Raw genomic sequence first — 23526 nt, forward strand, 5'->3', positions numbered from 1 at the left:
CCATTTCAGTGCCCAATGTGTTGTGCCCAGCTTGTACCACCGTAGACACACATCCCATAAATCGTTAAGCGGTTTCTCCAGAATACAGTAATACCCCATATGTGGTCATAAATTGCCGTTTCGGCACACTGCCAGGCTCAGTTGGACCACCATTTGGCTTTTAAAGCGCAGATTTTGTTTGGTGTTTTAGTGGTATTTTATCTTATAATGTGGGGGCATATGAAAGCTGGGCGGAGTACATCAGGGTACATGTAAACTGGGTGGAGTACATCAGGGTATATGTAATATGTGCGGAGTACATCAGGGTATATGTAAGATGGGCAGAGTACATCAGGGTATATGTAATATGTGAGGAGTACATCAGGGTATATGTAATATGCGGGGAGTACATCAGGGTATATGTAATATGTGAGGAGTACATCAGGGTATATGTAATATGTGAGGAGTACATCAGGCTATATGTAAACTGTGAGGAGTACATCAGGGTATATGTAATATGTGAGGAGTACATCAGGGTATATGTAAGATGGGCAGAGTACATCAGGGTATATGTAATATGTGAGGAGTACATCAGGGTATATGTAATATGCGGGGAGTACATCAGGGTATATGTAATATGTGAGGAGTACATCAGGGTATATGTAATATGTGCGGGTACATCAGGGTATATGTAATATGTGAGGAGTACATCAGGCTATATGTAAACTGTGAGGAGTACATCAGGGTATATGTAATATGTGCGGAGTACATCAGGGTATATGTAATATGTGCGGGTACATCAGGCTATATGTAAGCTGTGAGGAGTACATCAGGGTATATGTAATATGTGAGGAGTACATCAGGCTATATGTAAACTGTGAGGAGTACATCAGGGTATATGTAATATGTGCGGGTACATCAGGGTATATGTAAGCTGTGAGGAGTACATCAGGCTATATGTAAGCTGGGCTGAGTACATCAGGCTATATGTAAACTGTGAGGAGTACATCAGGGTATATGTAATATGTGAGGAGTACATCAGGGTATATGTAAACTGTGAGGAGTACATCAGGCTATATGTAATATGTGAGGAGTACATCAGGGTATATGTAATATGTGAGGAGTACATCAGGGTATATGTAATATGTAAGGAGTACATCAGGGTATATGTAATATGTGCGGAGTACATCAGGGTATATGTAATATGTGCGGAGTACATCAGGGTATATGTAATATGTGAGGAGTACATCAGGGTATATGTAATATGTGAGGAGTACATCAGGCTATATGTAAACTGTGACGAGTACATCAGGGTATATGTAATATGTGCGGAGTACATCAGGGTATATGTAATATGTGAGGAGTACATCAAGCTATATGTAAGCTGTGAGGAGTACATCAGGCTATATGTAAACTGTGAGGAGTACATCAGGGTATATGTAATATGTGAGGAGTACATCAGGGTATATGTAAGCTGGGCGGAGTACATCAGGGTATATGTAATATGTGAGGAGTACATCAGGGTATATGTAATATGCGCGGAGTACATCAGGGTATATGTAATATGTGAGGAGTACATCAGGGTATATGTAAGCTGGGCGGAGTACATCAGGGTATATGTAATATGTGCGGGTAGATCAGGCTATATGTAAGCTGGGCGGAGTACATCAGTGTATATGTAAGCTGGGCGGAGTACATGAGGGTATATGTAAGCTGGGCGGAGTACATCAGGGTATATGTAAGCTGGGCGGAGTACATCAGGATATATGTAATATGTGCGGGTAGATCAGGGTATATGTAAGCTGGGCGGAGTACATTAGTGTATATGTAAGCTGGGCGGCGTACATCAGGGTATATGAAATATGTGCGGGTAGATCAGGGTATATGTAAGCTGGGCGGAGTACATCAGTGTATATGTAAGCTGTGCGGGTAGATCAGGGTATATGTAAGCTGGGCGGAGTACATCAGGGTATATGTAATATGTGCGGGTAGATCAGGGTATATGTAAGCTGGGCGGAGTACATCAGTGTATATGTAAGCTGGGCGGCGTACATCAGGATATATGTAATATGTGCGGGTAGATCAGGGTATATGTAAGCTGGGCTGAGTACATCAGGCTATATGTAAACTGTGAGGAGTACATCAGGGTATATGTAATATGTGCGGGTAGATCAGGGTATATGTAAGCTGGGCGGAGTACATCAGTGTATATGTAAGCTGGGTGGAGTACATCAGGATATATGTAATATGTGCGGGTAGATCAGGGTATATGTAGGCTGGGCGGAGTACATCAGGGTATATGTAAGCTGGGCGGAGTACATCAGGGTATATGTAATATGTGCGGGTAGATCAGGGTATATGTAGGCTGGGCGGAGTACATCAGTGTATATGTAAGCTGGGCGGCGTACATCAGGATATATGTAATATGTGCGGGTAGATCAGGGTATATGTAAGCTGGGCGGAGTACATCAGGGTATATGTAATATGTGCGGGTAGATCAGGGTATATGTAAGCTGGGCGGAGTACATCAGTGTATATGTAAGCTGGGTGGAGTACATCAGGATATATGTAATATGTGCGGGTAGATCAGGTTATATGTAGGCTGGGCGGAGTACATCAGTGTATATGTAAGCTGGGCGGCGTACATCAGGATATATGTAATATGTGCGGGTAGATCAGGGTATATGTAAGCTGGGCGGAGTACATCAGTGTATATGTAAGCTGGGCGGAGTACATCAGGATATATGTAATATGTGCGGGTAGATCAGGGTATATGTAAGCTGGGCGGAGTACATCAGTGTATATGTAAGCTGGGCGGAGTACATCAGGGTATATGTAAGCTGGGCGGAGTGCATCAGGCAGACCTCCCAACCGTCCCGAATCCGGCGGGACAGTCCCGGTATTTGACTTCTGTCCCGCCGTCCCGGCGGTCTGAGAAATGTCCCACCCTGCCCCCGACTCCCCCTGTTGCCAGCCACGCCCCCCTGCAACGACGACGCTGCCTGCACAGAGTCTGCTTGGAGCAGGGAACAGAGTGCAGCAGACACACTAAAGCGGAACGCTGGAGGGGAGAAGAACGAAGCCACAGGACAGGGGTGACTGGTGAGTACACAGATTAAACTATTTAGTGCCTGGGAACACTAGCATTTATAAAATCATAAAATAAATTACATTATTTTATGGTTTTAGAAAATATTGTGTCTCCAGGCACATTCTTTTTGCAGCTCCCGCCCCCCGTGCTCCTCCCCCTTCTCTGGACTGCTGTAACTTCTGGCAGGAGAGGGAGAGTAGTGGTAATAAAAAATACCCACACTTCTCCATTAAACATCTATCTAATCTATATGTCTATCTATCTATCTATCTATCTATCTATCTATCTATCTATCTATCTATCTATCTATCTATCTATCTATCTATCTATCTATCTATCTCATATCTATCAATCTATCTATCTATCTATCTATCTATCTATCTATCTATCTATCTATCTATCTATCTATCTATCTATCTATCTATCTATCTCATATCTATCAATCTATCTATCTTATCTATCTATCTATCTATCTATCTATCTATCTATCTATCTATCTATCTATCTATCTATCTATCTATCTATCTATATCATATCATATCATATCATATCATATCTATCTATCTATCTATCTATCTATCTATCTATCTATCTATCTATCTATCTATCTATCTATCTATCTATCTATCTATCTATCTATCATCTAATCTATCTACAAAAATAGAATCCTGCAGCACAGGCTTAAATGAAAGAGGGTGCAAGCCTTAGGGAACAGATCACTGTCCCTATAGACAAAAAGCAGTAAATAGAACAGACCCGAAGCAGCTGAGCGCTCACACGAATGCTTCAGCGTCTTCGTTTTAGCGATTGGTGGGGGTCTCAGTGCTCGGACCCCCACCAATGCAAACTTCTGACATGTCACTATGACACGTCAGAAGTTTGTTAAACGTTTACCAAACACTTTAAGTATAAAAATGCCTAAATGGATGCTCCATATGGAGTTAAAAGGGTTATCCAGTCCCTAAAAATGCATGACCTATCCTCAGGATAGGCCATCAAAAGATGATGGGTCGGGGTCCGACTTCCGGGACCCCCTGCCGATCAGCATTTTTGAAGGGGGTGCAGCGCTCGTATGAGTATTCAGTATTGCCGCCTTCTAACATTGAAGTGAATTGGGAGAACAGGCTGAAATACCTGTGAATCGCCGCTGCATCTGTGTCGGAGATTCACAGTGAGCAAGAAAAAACGAAGGGGAAGCAGTGTTCGTACGAGCACTGCGGCCCCTTCAAAACAGCTGATCGGCGGGGGTCGCAGGAGTCGGACCCCGAGCCATTAGCTATAGATGGCCTGTCCTGTGAATAGGCCATCAATTTTTAGGGATTGCAAAACCCCTTTAAAGTGGTTTTCCCACAACCACATGTATCCCCTATCCACAGAATAGGGGATACATGTGTGTTCGCTGAGGGTCTGACCACTGGGACTCCCAGCGATGAGATCGGGGGACCGAAATTCCCCCGAAGTGCTCCATGAGAATGGAGCACTAGTGCACTTGCTTGACCATTGCTTTATTAATTTCTATGGAGCTGCCGGAGATAGTGGTCTATGAACAAAGGAACGGGGAGTGGGAAAAGTAGTGTGTTACATCAATGTTAAAAAGAAAAAATACTTTATTGAATAATTATTAAAAACAATGTTAGATGAAAAAATGATGACGTTGTGCCAAAGTCCCCTAGATTGGCACACTAAGACAATATTATGTCTAAATTAATTGCTCCGTTTTATTAAAGATATATGTGTCTAGCCTCCCCCTGTGTATATGCGAGGAGGCTCTGTAATAGTCCCTGATCCAGAGATTAAAGTGTTAAATATTAGCAAATGGCTGTCCCCCTCAGTATCAATGACGAGACAGTCAACCTGCATATGACACTAAGGCCTCATTCACACGGCAGGGTTTCCCGGCCGGGTGCCGGCCGTTCATAAATCGGCCGGCACCCGGCTGCATTAGGAATAATAGACCCCTAATGGGGCTATTCACACGACCGATTTTTTGACGGCCGGGAAAACCGCCCGTCAAAAAATAGGACATGCTCTATTTTCGCCCGGGTACCCGGCCGCCCGGCTCCCATAGAAGTCTATGGGGCCGGGTAATACCCGGCCATCACCGGGATGTGTCCCGAGTGACGGCCGGGTTTTCCGGCTCTTGCGCTCTATCTCCTCCTCCTCACAGCGCAGAGTGCATGTGAGGAGGAGGAGTTGATGCCATTCTGACGAATGGCATCGCTGTACACGGTGTGGCAGGGCCGGGGTGTACAGCAGGTGGAAGGGAGCGCTGCGCTGGCTCCCTTCTCCTGCTTGTTTTAAAAGCGCCCTGGCCCGGCGACACCTTTGATGGCGCCGCTAGTAGCAGCAGCAGCTGCGGCTGCTACTACTGTAGCGACGCCACTATAGCAGAGCGGGGAGGTATCTCCCCGCTCTGCTATGTGCTAGCCGCACTTTAGCTCCTTGAAGGAGCGGAATCCCCGTGTGTTCGGGGATTCCGCTCCTGGACAGAGCGCTTGATGTCTCTGTCCATATCTGGGCAGTGACATCAGGGGAAACTCCTGAAGCGGAATCCCCGAACACATGGGGATTCCCCTTCAGGAGTTGCCGCTGATGTCACTGTCCGGATCTGCCCGGCCCGGCACGGATGCATAACTTTATGCAAACCGGCCGGGCAGAATGGCCGATTTTACCGGCCGGCACTCGGGCTCGGACCCGACCCGGTCGTGTGAATCCCGCCTTAAGGTTCCTCCAACGGGCTGTGATTAAAGCCCTGCGGTGGAGAAATCCCTGCATCAATACAACCATATGGGTTGTATGTGCATGTGTCCTATGCAAGTAGACACGGCACAGCAGAGTTGAGACTGTTGCGTGCTAGCTAGTCCTCTATGTATAAGCTTGACATAGCAGAGCTGTAACTGCTCCGTGAGGACAACTCTGCAGGAGGAGTAACTGATCAGATAGTGTGCTCACACAGTGATCTCCAGTCCCACGTAACCATTAGTATTCTGCCTGTCAGGCAGTTGTATCACTAAATCGAGGTGTGTTTACTTTGTGCAGATAAGGCTGCCGAAGTCAGTCACATACACATGGGAAGGGCTGAGAGGAGGTGAGCCGCGGTCAGCTGTTTGAGTGTATTCACAGCTCAAACATAGCTCGGCATAGCAGAGTTGTAACTGCTATGTGAGGACAATTCTACAGGAAAGAGTGTGTTCTCTTTGTGCAGACTATGCTGCCAAAGTCAGTGACATACACATGAGAAGGGTAGAGAGTAAGTGAGCCGCGATCAGCTGTTTGAGTGTATTCGCAACTCAAACATAGCTCGACATAGCAGAGCTGTAACTTGCTACGTGAGAACAACTACAGGAAGGAATAACTCGATCAGCCTCATTGACGGGCAGGCGGCCACACAGGTAGTGTGCCTCAGCAGTGATCTCCAATCCCACGTAACTGTAAGTGTTCTGCCTGTCAGGCAGTTATATTACTAAATCCAAGTTTGTTTTCTTTGTGCAGATCAGGCTGCCAAAGTCAATCACATATACGTGGGAAGGGCTGAGAGGAGGTGAGCCGCGGTCAGCTGAGTGTGCTCGCAACTCAAGCATAGCTCAGCTCCGTCCCTCCATGTATTGTGACCGAGTCTGCAGCCCAACATGCGGTATTGACGTGCTTAAGTATTTTAAAATCATCACAATGTTAGATGGTCACACATTGCTCCGTACTGTTCAAATAACAATTTGATTTAATCATTTATCTGGCAGAATATCTGCCCTGGTCAGGGACTTAAGCGCGTCAATACCGCATGTTGGGCTGCAGACTCGGTCACAATACATGGAGGGACGGAGCTGAGCTATGCTTGAGTTGCGAGCACACTCAAACAGCTGATCGCGGCTCACCTCCTCTCAACCCTTCCCATGTGTATGTGACTGACTTCGGCAGCCTTATCTGCACAAAGTAAACACACCTCGATTTAGTGATACAACTGCCTGACAGGCAGAATACTAATGGTTACGTGGGACTGGAGATCACTGGGTGAGCACACTATCTGATCAGTTACTCCTCCTGCAGAGTTGTCCTCACGGAGCAGTTACAGCTCTGCTATGTCAAGCTTATACATAGAGGACTAGCTAGCACGCAACAGTCTCAACTCTGCTGTGCCGTGTCTACTTGCATAGGACACATGCACATACAACCCATATGGTTGTATTGATGCAGGGATTTCTCCACCGCAGGGCTTTAATCACAGCCCGTTGGAGGAACCTTTAGTGTCATATGCAGGTTGACTGTCTCGTCATTGATACTGAGGGGGACAGCCATTTGCTAATATTTAACACTTTAATCTCTGGATCAGGGACTATTACAGAGCCTCCTCGCATATACACAGGGGGAGGCTAGACACATATATCTTTAATAAAACGGAGCAATTAATTTAGACATAATATTGTCTTAGTGTGCCAATCTAGGGGACTTTGGCACAACGTCATCATTTTTTCATCTAACATTGTTTTTAATAATTATTCAATAAAGTATTTTTTATTTTTAACATTGATGTAACACACTACTTTTCCCACTCCCCGTTCCTTTGCTCATATATCGATAATTGGTGGTGTACACCTAGTGTGAATTACTCCAACATATTATATATAAAATTGTAAGAGGGTAATACCTATCTAAATATATCACGGAGATAGTGGTCCCCTAAGTCCCTAGAAATGAATGGACCGCTGGCCACTTCGGCTGACTTTCAGTCCCCAGTTCTCATCTCTGGGGGCCCCAGTGGTCGGACCCCCAGTGATCACACATATATCCCCTATCCTGTGGATAGGGGATACATGTGTTTGTGCGGAAAACCCTTTTAATTTCTAATATATGACATTTCAGAAGTTCATTGATGTCTAGTTTCTATTGCATCGCAGGGAAGAAGACAGAAGACTGCTGGAGGTAAGTTTAATATTTTTTATTTTTCAAATTACTAACTTTATTTTTATTTTTTTTGTTTTGCAGGTTCCGCTGGATCGTTTTAACTAGGGCGTAGATTCGTTGTACTACTTCGATGATCTACATATTTTTTTTATGTGGGGAAGTTCTTATTTCAATAAAAAAATAAATTCTTACGTGTCTGTTTTCTTTAATACTTTAATAGTGCCTTAGTAATGGCAGCAGTCTGATTGACAACGTCCATTACTAAGGTGGGGCTTAATGTTTGCTAGTAAAATGGCTGCAACTAACCCCCCATTATTACCCCTGTACCCACCGCCACCAGGGGTGCTGGGAAGAGCCGGGTGCGATCCAGTACCAGACCAACTGTAGTGATGGTCGGGCACTGGGCAGCAGCAGGCTGGTATTATGAGGCTGGAAAGGGCCAAAAACCTTGGCCTTTCCCACCCTTGTAATGCTAGGCTGCTGCTGTGTTGTATCTGGCTGGTTAGGGAAAATGGGGGGGACCCCAGGTCGATTTAAAAAAAAAAAAGAAAACAACATTGCTTTCCCCCCATTTTCCTAACCAGCCAGATACAACACAGCAGCAGCAGGCTAGCATTACTAGGGTGGGAAGGGCCACAGTTTCTGGCCTTTCATAGCCTAATAATATCAGCCTGCAGCAACCCCAGTGTCCGGCCATCACTACAGATGGTCGGGTACTGGATCGTACCCGGTTCTTCCCGACACCCCTGGTGGTGATGGGCACCAGGGTAATATAGGGGGTTAGTTGCAGCCTTTTTACTGGCTCACACTAAGCCCCGCCTTAGTAATGGACGCAGTCAATCAGACAACTGCCATTACCAAGGCGCTAATAAAGGATTAAAAAAAACAAACACATAAGAAAATATTTTTTTTATTGAAATAAGAACTCCCCCACACAACCCTCTTTGACCATTTTATTTTTTAAAAAACGGAGATCATCGCGGTAGTCCAAATGGTCCAGCGGAACCTGCAAAACAAAATAATAAGGTTCGTAATATGAAGAATAAAAATACTTCTCCTCACCTCTAGCGACTTCTGTCTTCTTCCCTTCGCTGCAATATATACTAGACGTCAATGAAAAATAATTCCCCTTCATGTAACTCTGCTACCTGTCAGCTGAAAAGTCATCCACCACAGGGAAAAAAATGTCCCCACCATGTCTGATTGCCCAGTGTTTCTTTGTGGTACTCCGCCATGGGCAAACATTTTTCCCTCTGGCAGATGATTTTTCCATTGACAGGTAGCAGAGTTATACAACAGGAAAACCAATTCCCCATCATGTAACTCTGCTACCTGTTAACTGAAAAGTCATCCACCACAGGGTCTCCCTCTTGACTTTCATTGTTCTCAGCCTTTTGGTTTGTCCTGCAGCTGCTGCCGTGATGAGCAAATGTTATACCCAAGATAGGAAAAGTAACATAAAGACGATATAACCGGATCCATAATATCTGTAATATCCAGACAGTCCAGAGATCCGCAGTGACAATGTACGCGTGTTATTTGCAGAAGCATCTGGCCGTGATTTGATGTGTCTATGCGGGATATTGGGCGTGGTTAGGGGGCGTGGCTTAAAAATGTCCCTCTTTTCCGAATTCAAAAGTTGGGAGGTATGCATCAGGGTATATGTAAGCTGTGCGGAGTACATCAGGTCATAATAGGATGATGTAATAATGGATGTAATAATGGGGAGAATGAATAATCCATGGATTGGTGTGGTACGCTTTGAACCAATCCTTTATACACAGGCCGGGTTTATTGGGTATTATACAAAATATCTGCGCTCCAGTGTTGCCTAATGTTTGACTTCTTCATTAGCCCTATAAGCCGCACAAGGCCCTAAAGTTTCCTCATCTCCGCTGCATCTACAGGGTCCACCTGTGGGGTCCAGCAAATGACTGTAGTTTCTATTGGTACCACTTTGCGTTACTTGCAACTTTTTGATCACTTTTTATTACATTTTTTTTGAGACAAGATGACGAAAAAAGAAAATGCTGTCATTTATTAAAAATTTGTACGGTGTTCACCGTGCGTTAAAAATAATGTGAAATTTTTATAGATCAGGCCGTTCCGAACGCGGCGATACCTATTATGTATCGTTTTTTTTTCAGTGATTGGTGAGGATCACCTATCTCACAGGGATGTATTAGGTCAGGGAGACCACATTGGTGTGCACCACCAAGCAAAGCTAAATCGAGTCAGGAATTGGGGAAGTCAAACACAATCATTTAATACAATACCTCACTACATCATTTGTGGCCAAGGGTATGTGAGTTTGCGGGTCACTCACACATACCAGTTTGCACCATTGGATTTTAAACAATTTTAATGCAGATCAATAAAAGTTAATTATTAATTTACCCACAGACCACATTCTTTCCCCCTTCCCCAATTCCTGACTCAATTTAGTTTTTTTTTCATGTTTTCATTTTTTTTCTAATAATAAAGGAGTTGATCAGGGAGACAGGGCAAGTGTTGTTTTTATTATTTATTTATTATTTATATATTTTTCTTTCACATTTTTTTTACAATTTTTTACTTTTTCTTTTACACTGACCTGGGAGCATGAAGATCTGGTCTTCTGATCCCCGGTACAATACAATACTTATGTAGTGCAGTGTATTGTAACTGTCATTCATCAACTGACAGTTAGCGTATTAGGTCCTGCCGTACCTGGGCAACCAGGAAGCCTAGCAACGGCTTCCTGGTAACCCGGGGTTACAGAGGGAGCTCCCTCCCTCTGTAAACCACTTCAATGCGGCGGACGTCATTGACAGCCGCATTGAAGGGGTTAAATTGCTGCGATCGGCGGTAACAGCCATTGCAGCGGCATGTCAGCTGTGTATAACAGCTGACAGCCGCTGAAGATAAAGCGCGCACAGCTCCTGTGCTCGCTTTATCTGCAGGGCGTGACTATACGCCCGTGTGCGGGAACTCACTTGGTTTCTGGACGTACAGTCACGCCCAATCGCGGGAAGGGGTTAAGAACTTTAAGGTGTAAACCATCTGGTCCCGGGGCCTTGTGTACATTTATTTTGTTTAATTTAGCTTGCACCATCTCTACATTCATCAAATTCAGTATATTAACCCCTTCCCGACATTTGCCGTACATGTACGTCATGGAAAGCATTGACTTCCCGCATCTTGCCGTACATGTACGCCGAATGTTTGGGACCGGCTCAGAAGCTGAGCCGGTGCCATCATCACCGGATCTCAGCTGTATCTTACAGCTGACATCCGGCTGTAACGGCGGGACCGAAATTAGCTTCGATCCCCGCCATTAACCCCTTAAGTGCAGCGCTCAAACGCGATCGCTGCACTTAAGGTGTTTGCAGCTCATCGGAACCCCAGTAATGAAATTGCCGGGGTTCCGGTGGCTGCAATGTCAACCGGAGGCCTAATACTGGCCTCCCGGTCTGCCTAGCACCGAAGCCGGTCAAGATCCGCCCGGCGGCGGAGCCTGATCAGCTTCCGTAGCTGCCGGCAAGATAGCGCCGGGTCAGGAGCTGATCCGGCGTCATCAGCGGTGGAAGTCAGCTGTACTGTACAGCTGACATCCACCTGTAACGGCAGGAACCGGAGCTAGCTCCGATCCCTGCCATTAACCCTCTTCGATGCAGCAATCGAAAGCGATTGCTGCATCGTAGCGGTTACTAGCAGATCGCCAGCCCTGACAGGCAATCAGGACTGGCGACTGCTGTTATGGCAACAGGAGACACAATGGTCTCCTGCTCTGCCATTACGGAAGCCGATTTAGGCCCCGCCGGGAGGCGAAGCCTAATCGGCTTGCTGTCAGTGAATGACTGACAGATCTAATACATTGCACTACATAGGTAGTGCAATGTATTAGAAAAAAAAAAATATGACCGTTGGACCTTCAAGTCCCCTAGTGGGACTTGAGAAAAAGTGTAAAAAAAGTATAAAAAAGTGTAAAAAAAAGTGCAAATAATATAAGTTTGAAAACAATAAAAGTTTCAAGTAATCAAATAAAACACAATCCCCCTTTTACTCTTATCAAGTCCTTTATTATTGAAAAATAATAATAAACCATATGTATTTGGTATCGCCGCGACCGTAACGACCTGAGGTATCAAAATAATATATTATTTATTGCACGCGGTGAACAGCGTAAAAAAAAACGTAAAAAACGTTACCAGAGTTTCTGTTTTTTAGTCACTTTGCCCTACAAATGTTAGAATAAAAAGTGATCAAAAAGTCGCACGTATCCAAAAATGGTACCTATAAAAACTATAGCTCGTCCCGCAAAAAACAAGCCCTCATACACCTCCGTCGACAAAAAAAATAAAAAGTTATGGTTCTCATAACTTGGCGACAGAAAAAAAATACATTCTTTTTACAAAAGTAATTTTATTGTGCAAAAAGTTGTAAAACATAAAAAAGTGCTATAAATTAGGTATCGCCGGAATCGTACTGACCCGCAGAATAAAGTTAATATGTAATTTATAACGCATGGTGAACGCTGTATAAAAAACCCCGAAAAAAGCTGTGCCAGAATTGCGTTTTTTTGTTTACCTGGCATCCCAAAAAATAGGATAAAAGGTGATCAAAAAGTTGCATGTACCCCAAAATGGTACCAATAATAACTACAGCTCGTCCCGCAACAAACCAGCCCTCATACCGCTACGTCTATGAAAAATAAAATGAGTTATGGCTCCAATAAGTCAGGAAATAAAAAAATATGCAGTTGTGCCCGAGGGGAACATTTCTTCTGTTTGAAGAGGCGATTTATCAAGGACCTAAAATTAGGGAACCAGGAAAGGGAGGGCCCAAACATATCCGCTGGAAGCGACGGTGCCCGTATTACACCAGGACAACACTTCCTAGCAAAATTCCCCAAACTACAAAGGCGCGGAGTATGGACCAAAAGGGGCATAAGAAAGGACGCCATTTATCAGTGCGACACTGGCCTGTGCGGAAATGATTGTGTCACAGCGTAACACACATCTATGGATTATTTTATTGTTTTTTTTTACCCCATTATTATACCACCTGACTATGCCCCTTATATACTCCGCCCGGCTTACATATGCCCTACATTATAAACGGAAACACCAGTAAGACTCCAAACAAAACTACTACCAAGCAAAATCCACGCTCCAAAAGCCAAATGGCGTTTCCTCCCATCTGAACCCTACAGCGTGCCCAAACAGCAGTTTCCTTCCACATATATGGCACTGTCATACCCGGGAGAACCCTTTTAGCAATTTTTGGGGTGTGTGTCTCCAGTGGCATAAGCTGGGCACGACATATTTGCCACTGAATGGCATATCTAGGGAAAAATATAAATTTTAAATTTGCACCATCCACCACACATTCATTTATGGAAAAGACCTGTGGGGTGAAAATGCTCACTACACCCCTTAATAAATGCCTTGAGGGGTGCAGTTTCCATAATGGGGTCACTTCCCAGGGGTTTATTTTTATTATTTCACATCTGAGCCTCTGCAGTTGTGAACCAATACTTTGTAAATCGCCAAATTAGGCCTCAATTTTACATGGTACGCTTTAACTCCTGAGCCTGGTCGACTGTCCAGGCAAGAGATTAGGGCCACATGTAGGGTGTTTCTAAAACCAGGAAACCCAGCATAATAATTAGAGAGCTGTCTTGTTATGGTGGCACAAGCCGGGTACCACATATTGTCCACATATCTGTGGAAAAAATCCCATTTTCACTCTGCAACATCGAGTTCACACTAATTTCTACAAAACATCTGCAGGATTAACATGCTCACTACACCCCTAGGTAAATGCATTGAGGGGTGTAGTTTCCAAAATTGGGTCACTTCTGGGGGGTTTCCACTGTTTTGGGCCCACAGGCGCCCAGAAACCAATCCAGCAACATCTGCACTCCAAATGGCGGTCCTTCCCTTCTGAGTCCTGCCGTGTGCCCAAACAGCAGTTTATGACCACATATGGGGTATTGCCGTACTCGGGAGAAATTGCTTTACAAATGTTGGGTTCTTTTTTTTCCTTTATTTGTTGCGAAAATGAAAAAAATTGCGCTAAAGCTACGTCTTATTGAAGAAAAAGGATTGTTTTTATTTTCACTGCCCAATTCTAATAAATTCTATGAAACATCTGTGGGGTCAAAATGCTCACTACGCCCCTAGATGAATTCCTCAAGAGGTGTAGTTTCCTAAATGGTGTCACTTTTTGGGCGTTTTCATTGTTTTTTCCCCTCAGGGGCTTTGCAAATGTGACATGGCCGCCGCAACCCATTCCTGCTCAATGTGATCTCCAAAAGCCAAATAGCGCTCTTTCCCTTCTAAGCCAAGCCGTGTCTCCAAACAGCCGTTTATTACCACATGTGGGGCATTGTTTTACTCGGGAGAAATTGCTTTACAAATTTTGTGGTGCTTTTTCTCCTTCAGTCCTTCTGGAAATTAGTAAAAATAAGCTAAACCTACATTTTCTTTGAAAAAATGTTGATTTTTATTTTCAGGGCCTACTTCCAATAATTTCTGCAAAAAACCTGTGGGGTCAAATCGCTCACTATACCCCTAGATAATTTCCTCAATGGGTGTAGTCTCCAAAATGGGGTCACTTGTGGGGGGTTTCCACTGTTTTGTCTCCTCAGGGACTTCGTAAATGTGACATGCCCTCCGCAAACCATTCCTGCTAAATTTGAACTCCAAAAGCCAAATAGCGCTCTTTCCCTTCTCAGCCCTGCCGTGTCTCCAAACAACCGTTTATTACCACATGTGGGGTATTGTTTTACTCGGGAGAGATTGGTTTACAAATTTTACGGTGCTTTTTCTCCTTCAGTCCTTGTGGAAATGAGAAAAAATTAGCTAAACCTACATTTTCTTTGAAAAAATTTAGATTGTAATTTTCAGGGCCTATTTCCAATAATTTATGCAAAAAACCTGTTGGGTCAAAACGCTCACTATACCCCTAGATAATTTCCTCAATGGGTGTAGTTTCCAAAATGGGGTCACTTGTGGGGGGTTTCCACTGTTTTGTCCCCTCAGGGGCTTTGTAAATGTGACATGGCCTCCGCAAACCATTCCTGCTAAACTTGAGCTCCAAAAGCCAAATAGCGCTCTTTCCCTTCTCAGCCCTGCCGTGTCTCCAAACAAACGTTTATTACCACATGTGGGGTATTGTTTTACTCAGGAGAAATTGCTTTACAAATTTTACGGTGCTTTTTCTCCTTTAGTCCTTGTGGAAATGAGAAAAAAAATCGCTAAACCTACATTTTCTTTGAAGAAATGTTGATTTTAATTTTCACGGCCTACTTCCAATAATTTCTGTAAAAAACCTGTGCGGTCAAAATGCTCACTGTACCCCTAGATAATTTCCTTGAGGTGTGTAGTTTCCCAGATGGGGTCACTTTTGGGGGATTTTGACTGTTTTGGCACCGCAAGAGCCCTTCAAACCTGACATGGTGCCTAAAATTTATTCTAACAAAAATAAGGCCCCAAAATCCACAAGGTGTCCCTTTGCTTCTGAGGCCGGTGCTTCAGTCCAGTAGCATGCTAGGGCCACATGTGGGATATTTCCTAAAACTGCAGAAACTGGGCAACAAATATTGAGTTGCATTTCTCTGGTAAAACCTTCTGTGTTATAAAAAAAATTGTACTAAAAATTTATTTCTGCAAAAAAATATGAAATTTGTAAATTTCACCTCTACTTTGCTTTAATTCCTGTGACATGTGTAAAGGGTTAAGACATTTTCTAAATGCTGTTTTGAATACTTTGAGGGGTGAAGTTTTTAAAATGGGGTGACTTTTTGGGGGTTTCTAATATATAAGGCCCTCAAAGCCACTTCAGAACTGAACTGGCCCCTGTAAAAATGGCCTTTTGAAATTTTCATGAAAATGTGAGAAATTGCTGCTAAAGTTCTAAGCCTTGTAACGTCATAGAAAAATAAAAGGATGTTCAAAAAACGATGCCAATCTAAAGTAGACATATGGGGGATGTTAATTAGCAACAATTTTGTGTGGTATAACTGCCTGTCTTACAAGCAGATACATTTAAATTGAGAAAAATGCTAATTTTTGCAATTTTTCACTAAATTTTTGTGTTTTTCACAATTAAATACTGAACATATCGAGCAAATTTTGACAGTAACTTAAAGTCCAATGTGTCACGAGAAAACAATCTCAGAATCGCTTGGATAGGTGAAAGCATTCCGGAGTTATTACCACATAAAGTGACACATGTCAGATTTGAAATATGAGGCTCGGTCAGGAAGGTCAAAAGTGGCTAAAGAGGGAAGGGGTTAACTGATATATTAACAACATTTGCTCTTTCTTCTGTTGTATATACAGAACTAAAGAACCCATTTAGTAACTCTGCCTTCTCTTGATCCCCTGTGACCAACTCCCCATTACCACTATCTAGGGGTCCTACATGTTCAGACCTTGGCTTTTTTGCATTTATATACTTGAAGAATTTTTTGGGATTTATTTTACTATCCTTGGCCACCTGCCTTTTATTTTGTATTTTTGCTGATTTTATTACCTTTTTACAACTTTTATTAAGCTGTTTATAATTTACAAAGGCTACAGCTGTACCCTCAGATTTCTATTTTTCAAATGCCCTTTTTTTGTCATGTATTGCCTTTTTTACAGAAGTTGATTCCCCTTGATTAAGGGACAGCAGTGAAGCAGCTGCAGAGAATGTTCGGCCCGGTTCTTCAAACACTGTACAGAAAGTCTCTAGAAACAGTTGTAAATCAGAGCATTCCGGACCCTCTCGTTCCAATATGGGGTTCGCTCATGCCAGGGCTTTGCCAGAGAGGAGGGAGATAATAAAAGCGATATTGGCCTCATCAGAGGGGAAGAGATGAGTTTGTAACTTGAAGTGGATCGTACACTGGTTGATGAAGCCGCTACAGGTTTTAAGATTCCCATCATAGCGGGGAGGTGGAGGCAATGAAATTGCAGAATCAGGACAGGCAGTAGGGTTAGACGGTGGTGGAGTAGCAGAAGCAGCCATAGGAGGAACAGAAGGAAGATCCAAACAGGTAATTATGGAGTTTACAGCCCGTAGGAGCTGATTCTGGCGTGCACGGAGGTCACGCATGTCCGCTTGCAACATCTGAATTGCGGTTTTCGGTTGACCAGTGGGACCCATTGCCCGAGCGTTCTGTTATGACTATGGGGTATGTACCGGAATATGTACCGGAGTAGCAGCTGGCCAAGCAATATTCAAAGATAGTCTTTAGGACAAGTGTACCTGGATAGATTTGGCAGACACTTGGCTTGGCAGACACTTGGCACAGATGACTCGACTCCGACATTAGACTTCGCACTGGAACAAACATAATTACTGGATACAGGATACGGGAACACAGGATACAGGATACAACTAAGGGACCATTTGTAAACGAACATGGGAAGACACAACAATGATCAGGCATTGTGGAAATGGGCAGAGTCCTTTTTATAATCCAGGGTGCGTTGGGATTGGGCAGGGAGTATTTTACAGATGCGTGCGCTGGTCCTTTAGAGACACCCTAGGAGAAACAGTGGAGCAGTGCAACCGCGTGTGCTGGCCTCTCTGGGAAGGGAGACGCCGGCTAGAGTTCATTGGTCTGCGGCCACTGTAGGGTAAGTGATGCCGGTAATGGCGGTCCGCAACCATGGCGATTACAGTACTGATCTTTGGTTTGGTTCTGTATTTATGTACTGATCTTGGTTCTGGTTCTGTATTTATGTATTGATCTTTGTTCTGGTGCTGTATTTATGTACTGAGCTTGGTTCTGGTGCTTTATTTATGTACTGAGCTTGGTTCTTGTGCTGTATTCATGTACTGGGCTTGGTTCTTGTGCTGTATTCATGTACTGAACTTAAATTTATCACCGTATGTATGCATTATGCTTGAATCTGATATTGTATTTGTACACAAAATTTTTGTATTTGGGGGTCGTCTTAACTAGCTAAGTGATTTGCTGTGGCATGCTATGCACGCCACATTGCTCTCCACCGTTCTCACAGTGCACTAAATAAGCTGAGCACTACTGTACTGAATGTGCACATACAGTTCTATACGTAATAGGTCAATTTAATATAATTACTGTGGGTAGGTATGTATGCTATATATATTAGTAATTATATAAATAGGAGCAGATTTACTAATATAATCATAGGCAGTTCAAACTTAGACAAGACAGTCAGAAAACATGCCAAATGTATCAAAGTGGTTCATTCTGCATGATAAATTTGGCGCATTTAGCTAGACATGCTGGACACTTTTCTCTTCCTAACACCTCCTCTTAGTTGGCTTAATTTACGCCAGTTATTTTGCACCAAAATCTTGGTGCCCGTTGTTGCATTTTTAACCACGCCCGTTTTGATAGATCATGTCCCTTGCTGAGAATGTAAAAAAAGTGTCTAAAACAGTTAATAAATGTGTCCCACGGCATGTAATCCAGAACTCCGGATCATTTTGAATAGTAAATTTGCCCCATATGCTGGACAGGGAGTCACACAGGCTTGGAAAGTTTATAGGATATTAGTCATACATAGAAACATATTTATTTAAAAGTCAACATTAATATATGGTGCATTTGGAATATCGTAATTGTTTTATTCGAGAATTTTTTTATTAGATTATTTGAGTAGGAATAATGTTCCACGATGCACTATACTATACTATACAGCGTTCTTCCTTATAATTAAATACAACATCCTCCATTATTATTACTGTTTTTACTGCGTCGTCCCTTATTATATACAGTCCTCTATTTTTATTTATTTTACACTACGTCTGTTTGTTATATAAAGCAACTAATGTCTGTACGTCTATAGGCGATTTGGTGCGTGGTCTGTATTCCTTTTTGGGTGTGTTGCATTGCACCATATGTATTATTTGTAATTAAAATACCATAGGTTGTAGGCCTGGTCTATGTAAATAGGCAGGGCTTACATTTTTTTTTGCAACTGGCCTACTTTGCCCACACCAATTATCACTTTTTAAACCATCTTCTACCGTGCTTGCAGGTCGTTAACAGATCAAGATCGATGTCTAGCCAATATATACCATGCTCTTTGAACTGTCCATTGCATCTAAAATCCTTGTTCTGCACCATCAGGCAACTAAACCCGCTTCTGCCGTGCCCGCCTGCACCAGCTGGCTCCCTACCTAGGTAGCCATTGTACACCCTGACCAATCTTCGTGACTCCCCCGACCACCACTATCAAACAGATGTACTGCTAACAGAAGAAAATATGGTCCTGCAATGCACTTGACAATGTGAGGACTTTATTCTAAAAACATTTCATAAACCACCCGGCCTGGTGAAGTGATCATACAAGACTCCTTGCACATTTCGAACGCCAACTGTGTTCTTCGCCAACAAATATATGCCATCTCCTCCGAACAGTCTATTACATCTCAAACCAGGTCCTTATGTTGCATTACTTGTGGACGCTATATTCGTGGCGATATCCTTCCACTGCTTCCCGCTTGAGTCCTGTTTGCACAAAAACATTCTGCCAGTATCCATTGTCACCCATACCTGCAACCTATACCTGGGTAATGCAACTCACTCAACTCCTTGTCTATTGCATCGTTTACTGGTGATTCTTTTAGATGCCACAGATGTTGTATTGTTCTATACCTACCAGCCTTCTTTCCGGGCACCATCAGTTTTTATTGACACTTCATCAAAAAAGGGGGCTTTGCACCAGCATCATAATACTGCACTACTCAAAAAAATCCCTTCACCCAATCCCTACTAACCTCCTATGCTTCTTTTTCACTTGACAAGTAACTGCAGCAGCCGCCAGCACCCTCATTCCCATCTCCCTGAAGCCCCTACATATACTTTTACTGGGCCTTGATGTGTCCCAACCTTGCCTAAAATCCCCCTACACTGCTCCACGCCTAATCCCCTCACCTAATTACCTTTACTCCACCCCTTGTCCCCTCACACAATTACCTTACACCTATTTTCAGGCCCAAAGCGGGCCATATGGCTACTCCATTGTGGACAAAGAATCCCTTTAACTGCACTATGTCTACCATGCTATCCAAAGTTCCCAACTACTAACCTTTTCTGGGGGCCACGTGGCCCTTCTTATCATTCCTTATGGGTATTTTGCCCGCTCGTGACTTTCAGTGTAGAGAGCTACTAGCGGGTACTGTACATAGTAACTGTCACGGGCACAGGGTATGTGGACCCACTAGGCTGCTCCGCCGCAGTGGGGAGGCAGCTGACCAGGTCACAGTCTAAGCAGAAGTAAATGGCAGACAGTATGCTTGGGTACCTGAAATAGTCCGGGTGGTGGCTGTGGCTTCAGCATGGATGGAGGCAGGTGCGGCAAGTGGCGCCAGACGTGGCGGGCAGTATCCGATGACACTTGACGTGGCAGATGGCACTTGACGTGGCAGATGGCACATGAAGTGGCAGATGGCACTTGACGTGGCAGAAGACACTTGACGTGGCAGATGGCATTTGACATGGCAGAAGACACTTGACGTGGCAGATGGCACTTGACATGGCAGATGGCACTTGACGTGGCAGATGCCACTTGACGTGGCAGAAGACACTTGAACGCGGGTAGGCACAGGAACAACACGGAATACAGGAACGGTAACAGGGCATGGGTAACAGCTGGAACGGGAGACACTACGGAACCATTTGCGAGACAGACTGGGAAAGACTAACAACGCTCAGGCAAGGATTAGAAGGCCAGGGGCCTTCTTATAGACCAGGAAATCGTGGCAGTTGATGGTGATGACAATTTCCTAATTGCGCGCGCTGGCCCTTTAAGGCCGGGCGCGAGCGTGCGCGCGCACCCTACGGGATCTAGCCGAACGGAGCGGAAGTGAGCGCTGGCATCTCCTAGGAGGGAGACGGAGGCCAGCGCTCACAGATCCATGGCTGCGGGCGTCGGGAGGTGAGTAAACTCGACGGCCCGCAGCCATGGGCGCTACAGTATCCCCCCTCTTACGCCCCCTCTTCTTTGGGCCAGAGTGAGAGAGGAACTTTTTAATAAGAGCAGGAGCACTGAGGTTCTCTTCTGGCTCCCAGGACCTCTCCTCAGGACCAAACCCTCTCTAGTCCACCAAATAGAAAGTCCTTCCTCCTACTCTCTTGCGGTCCAGGATCTCCTTTACCTCAAATACATCAGAAGGACCGCTGGGAGCAACTGTGGAACTAGAGGTCTTGCTGTAGCGGTTCAGGACCACTGGTTTCAGGAGGGACACATGGAAGGAGTTAGGGATTCTGAGGGTAGGAGGCAGCCGCAGCTTATAGGAGACAGGGTTAAATTGTTGCAGGACCTCGAAAGGACCAAGGAACCTGGGAGCGAACTTGTATGAGGGCACCCTCAAGCAAATGTTCCGAGAGGACAGCCAGACTTTAGTCCCCGGAAGATACTGAGGCGGCTCTCTTCTCCTAGTATCTGCCTTTCGCTTCATGCGTTCGACCACCAGCAAAATAGAGGACCGGGTCTGTTGCCAGATTTGCAGGAAGTCCCCATATGCAGAGTCAGAAGCGGGTACCTGAGATGAAGTCGACACAGGAAGAGTGTATGACCTGAACTGTGGTCTTAGGCTGGCCAGCGGGTTCCATGGCCTGAGCATACTGTCACAATCTAGGGAACATATGTAGCTGACTTTAGCTTGACTAATAACACATTAAATACACAGTGGAAAGATCCCTTATCTTGACCTTTTCAATGACTTCTCAATGGTTATTTTTGGGTGATATCACGCTGCAACAAGTTATCAGAGTCAAGTTAAAGATGGCTACATCCGTATGTGGACCCACTAGGCCGTGGGCTCCGGCTCAGATAGGGCTAGGTGTGGCAGGTTGCGCCAGACGAAGCGGATGGCACCAGGAATGGTAGATGACACACAGATGTGGCATATCCAGCCGGCGGTACCACACGACTCTGATAAAAGGCAGGCACAGTTAGGAAACAGCAAGGGATACAGGAAATAGGATGCAGGGAACGGGAACTCTGGGATCAAGCAATACTAAGGGACCCTTTGCAATACAAACATGGGAAAAGTACAAACAACGCTCAAGCAAGGAGTGGAAGGGCAGAGACCTTTTTATAATCCAGGGTGCACTGGGGTAGGATAGAAAACTTTTAGGAAGTGCGCACGCTGGCCCTTTAAGGCACTCCTTGTAGACACTGAAGCGCCTAGGGAGAGTGTCAGGGACTGCAAGGGGTTAAGAAAGGATGGAACGGTTTAAAATAATGCCCAGGATCAGGATTGGTCAACAAGGGGTAAGAGGGGCGTGGTTAAGAAGATATAAGGCAGAGGTTTGGAGCAGGAAGCCCTCTTACCTTCAAGCTGCAGTGGAAGAAACACCTTTGCTGCTGCTGTGGAGATTCAGAGCGTGGTCGTTAAGAAGATGGCAGAAGAACTGTTGCGGAAGGTGGCACAGCGGGTAGCGTTGGAGGGACCTGCCTGGCTGGAATCCCTGTTGGAGGAAGGAGAGAAGCGAGGATCTGAGCGGGGCACGGAACAGTCGGGAGCGGCTACCCGAGGTAGGCCGCAGCGCGTTACACGCCCTCCGGTTCGACTGAGCCCTAGCCCTGTTGCTATGAGGGGTGCTGTGACTGCTGCACAGTCATGCGGTGGTCCCAGCAGGTCCCCTAGGCCTATGTCGACGGGTGCTTCGTCGGTCGACATAGTCCCCCCCTCCCCCCCGTCCACTCGTCGCGCTGGCGTCCTTCCCCATGGCGGTAAGAGGGCGGCTGTTAAACCGGCACGGGCACGGTACAACCCGCCTCGAGCTGCTGATGCGGGCGCGGAGGCAGCGGCCGACTATCGTGACAGTGGGGTGAATATGGCGGATTCAGGCGACTGGTCCGACATGGTCGCTTACCATGCGGCATGTTCACAGGAGCTGGGACTTGCTTCTGGGGCCTGTGTGCAGCCGGGGTCGGCGCCATCTTTCCCCGTGCTGTTCTCTACGCAGCCAGAATTGGCGGCGGGTGGAACAGGGGCGGGACGTCCTGGCAGGCGCAGTGCAGCCAGGACACAAGATGGCGGCGCACGAAAAAAGAAGATGGCGGCGGGTGCGGGGAGGCGGACGGTGAGCAAGCAGCCCAGCCAGGGGGCGGGGGCTTCTGCGGTGCCTGTCGCTTCTCCACCCCGGTCCCCCCCGGGCCCCTGTCAGCACGGGTCAGGGGCAGGGGGGGAGTGTGCTAGGAAAGATAGGAGTGAGGGTGTTTTGGATGCTATTTGCCCTTCTCCTGCCTTGTCATCTTTCTCTCCTGCAGGTCCAAGAAGGGAGCGTTCCAGGCGAGGGAGGAAACGCCGGGCTGGTGGACATCGCCGGCACGGCCATCATGGACGTCGCAGGTCAGGTGACGGGAAGAGGCGTGGTCGACGGTATTCCTCGTCTTCCAGCGATGGTTTCTCCTCCTCGTCTGCGACGACGTCCGCATCATCCGGATCATGGAGGAGGTCGTCGAGGAGATCCTCACGGCCGCAGAGACGCAGTCGACGCCGGGAGGTGCAGCGCTTGTCGGTGGATCAGGAGCAGCTGTCCCAGGTTGTACCTCCCGCCGGGCCGGTGGAGGAGG

This window comes from Rhinoderma darwinii, chromosome 2 (assembly GCF_050947455.1).
Source record: "Rhinoderma darwinii isolate aRhiDar2 chromosome 2, aRhiDar2.hap1, whole genome shotgun sequence".
Classification (NCBI taxonomy): Eukaryota; Metazoa; Chordata; class Amphibia; order Anura; family Rhinodermatidae; genus Rhinoderma; species Rhinoderma darwinii.